Source organism: Mus caroli, chromosome 7, assembly GCF_900094665.2.
Source record: "Mus caroli chromosome 7, CAROLI_EIJ_v1.1, whole genome shotgun sequence".
Classification (NCBI taxonomy): domain Eukaryota; kingdom Metazoa; phylum Chordata; class Mammalia; order Rodentia; family Muridae; genus Mus; species Mus caroli.
The window spans coordinates 55,889,761-55,900,191 of NC_034576.1; positions in this window are offsets into that span (position 1 = coordinate 55,889,761).

Below are 10,431 nucleotides of genomic sequence, written 5' to 3' on the forward strand. Positions count from 1 at the left end.
TTCTTTCTTTCTTTCTTTCTTTCTTTCTTTCTTTCTTTCTTTCTTTCTTTCTTCTTTTACCAAAGAAAACATTTACTTGAGGGTGACTTAAGAGGTTCAGTTCATTATCATGGCAGGAAGCATCACAGTATTAAGGCAGACATGGTGCTCTAAAAGGAGATGAGAGTTTTCCATCTTGTTGGAAGGCAACCAGGAGGGGGTTTCTTTTGTAGTGGGCAGAGCCTGAGCATTAGAGTCCTCAAAGCCCGCCCACAGAGTGAAATACTTCCTTCAACAGGGCCATACCTATTCCAACAGAGCCATACCTTCTAGTAGTGCCACTGCCCATGAGTCAAATATATTCAAACCACTCTTTCCTGACTTTTTAAAAGTAGAATATAAAAGTATATAATCTTCATGAATTCACAGGTGTCCAAGGATTGGGTTGAATATTGACTGCCTAGAAAAAGTTATAAATATAAACAAGAATCTGTTGAATTCTGGGACAACAGCAGCTAAGTAGAAATAAATCCCTTTCTTTTTATTTCCCTTACAAGGTTGGCTTGATTGACCACATTGCCAGTGAAATTTATTTGGGGACATTAATGGTTTTACATTTTCTTTATCATTTTTCAATAGCACTCCTCATTTTGATGTTCAAATATAATTTAGGATGTTTTGATACAAGTGTCATCTCCACTATCAAGTCTTCTGATATAATCAAATTGGTATTTACTGGTCCAAATTTCAAAGTCTTTTATCTTAGCTTTTATTTCTTTTTTTTCTTTTTCTTTTTTTTTTAATTTTATCCCTTTCTATTTTTGATATCTTGTATATGATCTCTGAGATATTGAGGTTCAGATTATTTTTTATGATTTTTTTATTAGATATTTTCTTCATTTACATTTCAAATGCTATCCCTAAGCCCCCAAACCCTCCCACAAGATAGTATTGTTGATCCCAACAGTTTGTTAGGATGAGAATTCTGAGGCTCTGTAGGAGTTTTAGTGTTCTTCACTGGGAGAGCTAGCGGTACATATGGCCTTGGAGAAAGCTGGGATTGTTCTGGTAAAGAAGTCCTGGAGAGAAGCTCAGCCCATCTGGAAGGAAACCCATTGAGGTTTCCTCCAACGGTCAGTCAGCTGCCTTTGAAATGCTGGCATACAAGAGAAAGCAAATAGAGCCACTTTTCAACTGTAAAGGATAATACTGATTCCCAATTAGAACTTCACATTAAGTTGTAACGCTGTTTTTCACATTTAGACATTTTATCACTAATCTCTATTGCCTTGACACCTTGAGGCATCTAGCAGTAAGAAAATACTGAGGGTTCAGAACCTGAAGCAGGATGAGTGTAATCAGCAAAAGAAGAATTGGACCAAGAAGTGCAGTTCACACACTCTAACACTGAAATATCTTTATTTATAGATCCATTTTTAAAAGCTGAAATATGTTTCCCATTCATTTTTTTCATTTGTTCAATTCTTTTTTAAGCACTTCTGTTTAACAATAACATGTACACTGTACTTTTTCCCTTCCTTCTCCTTGTCAATTCTCACATTTTCCCACTAACCCATGAACCACATCAAGAAAGAGGACCAGCTTTAGCAATCAGTTAATATCTACCTCAGCACATTGGTACATACCCAAGTGAGAGTGGTTGGGAAAAATTGTGGTTACTGTGTAGAGAGGTGATAGACTATATACAAAGGAAATTCTCTTTTAATAATAGACACCTAGTGTCTCCCCACATCCTGGACAGGAGATCTAATTCCTCTGAAGCCTACGGCTCTGGGTAAATTAGTAACCTGAATCAGTTCTCCATCCTTCCTTAGCTCACCTCGGGAAGGTTCTATTTAGTCTTGAAACTAATGATCAAACAAGAGCTTCCTAATCATTTGATAACCATCTAATTATTGTTTGAAACAGGGTGGGGTAACTAAATTGTTGTCAGGAAAAAGTTTCCATCCTGAGACAACATCCAGATGTTAGCTGATATACCTCGAGAAGGCCCCATGTTGACTGAACTATATTATTGCTATTAACAAACAGAGGAGAAGTGATCTGTTTCACTCCCACAATCCTCGGGGACAAATGAGAATGAATCATAGCCTAAGCTTTTTTTATTTCTGCTTCTGTGGAAGCATCTGTCACAGACAAATTGAAAATAAAAGCTGCCATTAGCAAACACAAAATTGCAAATGGAAGGCAAAAGTAAACCAAGTATGACAGTCCTTGCCATGTGGGGACCCAACTACTCAAGCTTTTCCAAAAGGAGAGCCAGGTGGTTGCATTTCATTTACATGTCTTTCCAAGAAGAAGTTTGACCACCTCCAAAATATAACCTTTGAACTAGTTGCCATTGAGAGAGAAGAAACCAACAATTAAAGAATCATTCAGGTTTTGTGAATGACAGCATGGGCTTCATGATCTTTGGCCCAGACATTGTGTGTATGTGTGTGTGTGTGTGTGTGTGTGTGTGTGTGTGNNNGAGAGAGAGAGAGAGAGAGAGAGAGAGAGAGAGAGAGAGAGAGAGAGAAAGAGAGACTTGTTGGGAAAATAAACAAAATAAAGTCAGTGTGAAACCTCTCCATTAGATACTCATAACAAATGGTAGGTAATATTCTTGTGATTATTAAGGTCCACATAATAGATTTGAAAATATTCCCCTATCACTGTTAACATTACATTGATTGATAAAGCTGGAGTCTCATTATTGTGTCTTAATGTACATACTGGATTCATATCACAGCAAAATCCACTGTGGAAAGTATGAGCCTGTCCTATGAGTTGGCATGGACACCAAGAAGGCTCATGATGGCATTAAAACCATTAAGGTGAGGCTCACAACCAAAACAAGAGAGCATTTGAGGTTCTGGATGTTACTCTTGGCGCTGTGCTGTGGGAGCACTGATTTTTCCTACCAAGACAATCAATGATATATGAGTAGCTACTCCATGCTCACGAATCCCACAAGGACACATTTCAGTTTGAATATTTTGTGGCTCTATGTGAGGGGTTTATTTGCTTCAATAGTTTTTTTTTGTTTTGTTTTGGTTTTTTTTTGTTTTTTTAGTTTATTTTCCTTTTACATTAAAAAAAACCACTCAGGTGAAAACCATTCAGCTTAGTTATGGTCAATTACTATTATAATTTAATTATCATTAAATTGTATAAGCCAAAATTGACCCAGAGAAGATTGATAATTGAAAGCACTATAAAACAGATTTGATTTTAAGACAATTACTGATTCTTATAAGTTAAATAGGATTTGAAGATATCTTTGACTTTGGGGTCATTTATACATACTAATGAGAAAAAAAGACAAATATGACTAGGTAGATTTGAAAGAAAATGTCTTTCCCTTTGTTAATGATTTAAGAAAGGCTCCATTAAGTGGATCTTTCCTGATAGTTGTAAAGACAGCCCAGTGTTTTGTGTAGAGATTGTAAGTCAGGAACTTACATGCAACATGGTGATGTGGAGATTTATAGTCAAGATGCTGAGGGAAGATCACTGGATGGCAAATTGTGAAGAGAAGAATAAAGATACCTCCTGTTAGGCTAAGCTAGTGTCTCTATTATGACAATACCACGTAGGACAGTTCTGCTAATTGATTCTCCAGTATCACACATCTGTGCCTACTCACACACTCAGGACCTGTAAACAAACCTTGGATGCATCATGTGTTTATCCCTCTTCACAGCCTCAGAAACTGGCAACCACAGATCTCTTACATATCTTCATTGACCCTTTTGAAACATCAATTTTAAGTCATATATTATTTAATCTAATTTAGAAGACTCTTTCCCTTACTTATATGAGGCTACCAACTTGAGGTCTTTTCATATTTTGATAAATCCAAATTTTATTAATAACCAATACCCTATCACATAAACAATTTGTATATCTAAATGTGTACTGAAGGCCATTTTGATTGCTTCCAATTTTGTTAATAAACTAGTATGTACAGTTCTTTGAATACACACATTTTCAACTTATCTGGATAAATGCCATCAAGCATCACTTCTAGCTAATATTATTAAAAATTGTGTTTAGAGTAGCCAGACTGTATCAATGCAGCTTCATCATGTTGTAGTTCTATGACAATTTGGTGATGATTCTTAATCCTCCATCCTCAGAAATGTTTGGTGTCCTGGGGACTCTGTGTTCTCCTTCTGTAATGGGTGCTTTTGAGCAGTCACCAATTTTTTCTCTGTGCTTTCCTGGGAAGACAGTACTGAACATGCTTGCATGCACTAATTTCTCATCTTTGTGTCTTCTTTGGGGAGGTATCATCCATATTTTTTAGCTGGGAAAAATTATCCTTCATAATTAATATTTAAGAACAAAAGAGATAACTTAGTGGTTGAATATATATTAAATTTGCAGAGAATCTTAGTTCATTTCCTAACGCCCACACCGAGTGTCTCATAAACCCCTGATCCAGATGATCTGACACAATCTTCCAACCTCGGTGGCTACCCACAATCAAATTCATGTACACACATGCATATACACAGACACACAAATAACTCAATTTTATAAATAAATCTTTGCAATTAATATTTTATGTTTTAGAGAAGCCATTAAAAAGCAAGTTTCATTATGTACAAACACTAAGATTTGATCAGGAATATGATTCTGAACATTAGAATTATGTGACATAAAACACATTCATGGTTTGATGTTAACTATAAAATCCTGAGTTGGGATGCCCATTAAACAACTCTCAGTATCAGAGTAGATACTCTGCATAATTTCCCAGTTGTTCAGAATGAGTGGCCAGTCAATTTTATCTAGACATAACAAGATATTTGCATTTAATAAATATAACTCACCTTGTTCTAAGAAACTTCTGACCAAGAACTCTCTTAAAATTGATCTTCACAATATTTTTTCTTCAGTTGTATAGGGAGAGGGGTGAGAGGAAAAGGGAGTGATTCTTTCATTTGTTTATCATATATTTAATAATTGTAGTTGGCTCAGCTTTAGGTTCAGAAAGCTGCAGAATTAGTCAGAAAAATATCGAGAGGAGCTACTTTCATGTTGTGCATGTCTGATTATGTAGTAACACGGACAGAAGGTTCCCAACAAGAAAGTTAAAAATGGACAATCTACAAAAATATATGATTGATGAGATAGAGGAATGTTTGAAAAGTCTTTGAGCCAAATAAGATAGTCCAAGGTGGGAGAAACTTGCACCAGAGCTAATGAAGGACGAGACTTGAGAGGGTGGCAGTGATGGTAGAGACTGTGGCTTAAAGAGATTTTCTAGACTAAAGAACGAGCAATGGAAAGGCTGTGAGGTAGACACAGGGTTTGTATACTTGAAAAAATTAAGGAACACCCGTTCAGTTAGAGCACACTGAGTAAAGTGAGCAGTGATGGCAAACTTCTTATGTTTCTTAATTGCTATTTCTGCTTAAAAAAAAAAGAAAAGAAAAAGGAGACAAACAAACAAAAAACATAACAATTTCAGGAACAAAATCAAATGTTCTTACATCAGCTTCTCATTAAACTGGAAGATGACCTAAGCAGTGGAAGAAGTACAGTAGCAAATTCCCATAATAAATACCAGGCAGTAAAATGAGTATAGCAAACTCTAAATTATAATGATTCCCAAGATGACTATTACCAAACACTATAAAATACTACCTTGAATCTCTTTCCTATAAATATCACTTTGAATATGTTGTACAGAGAGAGGTCCCAGTTTGCTATTCTAGAACACATTGCAGCCAGGAGTAACCCTTCCAAAATAGACAATACGACTGAGACATGAACAATATGCCAGTAGAAAGTTGGGGAATATTTCTTTCATGATTGAAAGGCAAGAAGATGAGGCATCGCCCCACCACAGCTCCATCCCACCTTTGAATGCTTTTGTGATATGTGACTGAACACCAGATGCGTTGAAACTGCAAATGTTCAAGGCATCCTCTCTGACAACACTACTGTGCAGTTAAACACAAGTTAGAAACTGCAAATCTCCCCAATTACAGCAGGAGAGAAAAGCACTTTTGTGGCTTCATTATTAGCAGGGCTTTCTGATGCTCATAAATACAACCTTAATTGCTGTAACTAAATTTGTTTGCTAAATTAGATGGCTAATATGGCCCTTCTTACTTCTTCTAAGTGGTACTCTGTTACACGTTGTTGTTGTTCCTAATGCAGTTGCTCTGAACTCAATGAAGAGGCAATAGGCACAAAGATATGGTGTTTATTGGATTCATAAGGATCCAGGCAAAACACTGGTAATCATGTTAACAATGTGCTGAGGCAAATGTGTTTCCAATTCTCATTCTATAGAAGAGAATTGTGAAGTATATGAGAATGCAAGCAGGAATCCAAGGACTTATGATTCCTAATAATCAGGAGAGGGTTTGAGCTGAGCTACAGAAACTCTGCCTGAAATCACTCCTTAGTCTGTGTCCTAGAACTAATGAATGATCTAATGGTTTAACAGACAAACTAAAAATTTAACTATTAACTATTACTTTCTCATAGTCAATGAAAAAATGAGCTAATGTGGAGCTGCAATATGCCAGATATATTTATATGACTATATGTTTATTCTACTATATGCTTACTGTGTATGTTCAAGTTCAATAGTCATACATTTTAATCACTATTTTTGAATATATAATCAATACTCATTGATAGGTAGTTTGGTAATATACTATTACTGACAAAATAGTTCCCCTAGAAACAGTGGAATGCAAAATAGCTAAGAGATACAATTTTTCATCATTTGGAAACACTATTTTAAGAAAAATAGTGACAGATTGTTAAGAGACCAAATCCACTCATTATAGTTGTTCACAGTATGCTACTGTTTGTTTTGGAAACTGAAAGCTGTGAAAAGATTTGGACACAGCCTCTGCATCTGCCAAATGCTGTTCTTGAGTGCAAGGGCCCTATTTGCCATTATGGGAGAGTTTCAATGTCCTGCTGATGGAAGAAACTCCCAGCTACGCACATTAGTGATGTCTGTTCAAGGTTATAAGGATGCAGGGAACAGATTATATAGTAAAAGGACTTGTAACAGATAAATAAGTGAGGCACAACACTTGAGTGACCAAATCACATGTTTAAGTGTTATTATATGACTTTGTTAAATGCTAACATATCTTTAGCCACTAATTGCCATCATGTGACATCCCATGGGTATAAGTTCATATAATAATGATGTTCCTGTCAGCTTTGCTTCTTAGCATTTCTTTTTACTGTCCTGAAATCATGGTTAAATTATTAATATATTTTTCATTGTGTTAAATACAACTAAATGCAAATTTCAAAAATTTACAAATGTTATATTTTTAAATCTATATCTATATCCCATAAAATATATATGCATAAAGCATGTGAGTTAGAACATTACATATACAATTAGATATTACATACTGCAAATTATACATTGCATATTACATATTGCACACTGCAAATTGCACATTAAATATTACATAATATATATATATTATACTGCATATTTATTATATACTATATAATGAGCTCACATAATTGATACATTTATTTAAATTGTCATTATGTGAAATAATTAGTTTACCTGGGTTAGAGAATTTCATATATATAGTGTGTGATATATAGAGAGCTTATATATAATTCTGTACCCCAAATAAGCTGAATAGATTTCACACATGACAATTTATGTAAAGTTATCCATTATATGAGATGTATACTGAATTAAATGTAGCTTGCTCCTTCATTTTAAATTCTAGGAATACTTCCTTTGTGCCCTAATATTATATAAAATTATCCAGTTAGTATAGAATATTATTATAATATAAAATTTCACATTGTGTAAAAGTGAAATGTATTAGTTTATCTGGGTTCATCTGGGTTATAGTAATCTCTCTCTCTCTCTATATATATATATAATATAAACATATATCATATTGTATATCATGAATCACATTACATATCATGTACTACATATTTTACATATCATGTATTATTTACTATACATTGTTCATTATATTATATAGGGTAGGTTACATGTTATGTATTATATATTATATTATACTATATTATATTTTATATTATATAAGATAGAGAGTACATATATATTACACACACATATATATATATATATATATATTACACACACACACACATATCCAAAAAAACAGAATAGATTTCATGCAATGTGACCATTTAAATAAATTTATTTGAGATACAAACCTGATTTAATTTAGCTTGCTAATTAACTTTAAATTCTCAGAAATACTTCCTTGTATCCTATTATTAAATAAAATAGCTTCTTCATTAAAATGGTTACTCTGGTGGTTAGATGATAAAAGTTGTCCCAGCATCTTTCATTTGACTACTTAGTCCCTAGCGGGGCGTTTCTTAAGGATTTGGTGTGATCTTGCTGGAGGAGCTATACCGCTGCAATTGAACTTCAACTTTTAAAATCTATAGTTCATTTCGTTTTGTTTTGTTTTGTTTTTTTGAGACAGGGTTTCTCTGTGTAGCCCTGGCTGTCCTGGGACTCACTCAGTAGACCAGGCTGGCCTCGAACTCAGAAATCCATCTGCCTCTGCCTCCCGAGTGCTGGGATTAAAGGTGTGCGCCACCACTGTCTGGTCTATAGTTCATTTCAAGTTAATGCTTTCTGCTTCCTTTTTCTGGCTCAAGATGTGAGCTCTCAGTTGCTGCCCCACCCTTTATTTTATTTTATTTTATTTACTTTATTTTTTGCATGCTGTTTGATTATAGCCATAGAAAAGTAACTCTTACCCTGCCTTTATCTGTCTTTGCATGTCTCTCCCAAAGGTGTTCTGTGTGGGCTTCTTTCCATGTTCACAGTCTCTGGAGTAAATGTCTCTCTTTTACTCTATATGTCTGCCACATATTTAATACTTTGAGTAGAAGCTGGCCTTTTTAGGTGATTGTAACTTACTTAGTGAAGTCACTAATGAGACCATGGTTCTGAATTCTTTGTAAACCAAATTAATAACCAATAAAAATCATAGCAAATGCATAATGCACGATTCATATCATGTCTGTGAACCATGGACACCACGGGATGGAATTAGACACACCACATAATACAATTTCCATCTTCTTCCACTGTGATTTCACAGTTTACTATGGACAGCAAGAACATCACATTTAAGTATCAAATTCAATGCTTTTTTGTAATTATTTTGACAAAACAAAGTCTACATTGAAATAAGTATACATTGGTTTTTATGTTTGATCACAGCATAATGTGACTTCTGCAAGGCCATATAATTATAGTAGAGAATTTAAAAATTTTCATCTTAAGGACTTGGGTAACACTTAAGAGCATACTAGTTAAATGCATATGATTAATATTTATAATAGTTTTATCTTTTGACAACTGTATTCCACAAAGTTATATTTAGTTTGCAAAATACCAAGAGAAAATAGGAGATTGCTTTAGCAAAATGACTTTTCTCACCCATGAAGCATAATTTCAAAAAGTTTTGAAAAATACAAGGGGGTTCATCAAAGCAGAGTCTTACAAGATTATTTCATCCTTAGAATTTGACTGGAGAGTAAAGAAAAAATATAAGAAACCTAAAAACCTATCATTATGTGCCTTTTCCTGGGGAGAAATGAACATATGTCTACCCAGACAAGGGAAAGAAGACAGATCAAAGCAATAGTTCAAACCATGTCTGGCTTACTCAATCCGTGAGTATATTAATGCTTCTGACAGAATGGGTAAGAGCTTACTTAGAGAAGACCATGATACTACAGCATCACTGCAAAGCCACTCCAGCATGGGTGATGACACAGGAGCTCTGCATCCCTGCATCTCCCCTCAAAGCTTTAAAGCAGATCAACAGGTCGAGTCTTCTTCATCCACTCTCTGTCTTGCGAAGGGATGTGTGAGCCTTGAAAAGATGAAGGATTTCCTGAGACTTGTGGTTTATTTTATGACCCTTGCAAGTTTTCTTGAGTTGCTGAGTCTTAATCACTCTCTCCCAGATGGAGTGTTTGTCATTGCACACATTTACCCATTAGAAGGTATTATATAGCTGAAGGGACTTCTTCCTCTCATCAAGTGGCTGTCATCATATTGCTAAAAGAAAGGACACTGAATCTGATCATGATCTTTACAAACTTTATGTACTTTACATCCTTGGAAAAAGATGTGGTTTTCATGATATATACAATGGTTCTTACCAGCATAATTGTATGTATTGCATTGTATGCTTAGCTATTTTGGTGAACTTCTACTTGTTATTTAAAGTGAAAATTGTTATAACACTTCACTTGTTTCATAAAAATAACATAGTTTTTTTCCTATTAGTTTGATGTGGCCGTTGAGCAGAATATAATTTTGTTTTAAAATATGGAACCAAGCCAGGCGTGGTGGCGCACGCCTTTAATCCCAGCACTCGGGAGGCAGAGGCAGGAGGATTTCTGAGTTCGAGGCCAGCCTGGGCTACAAAG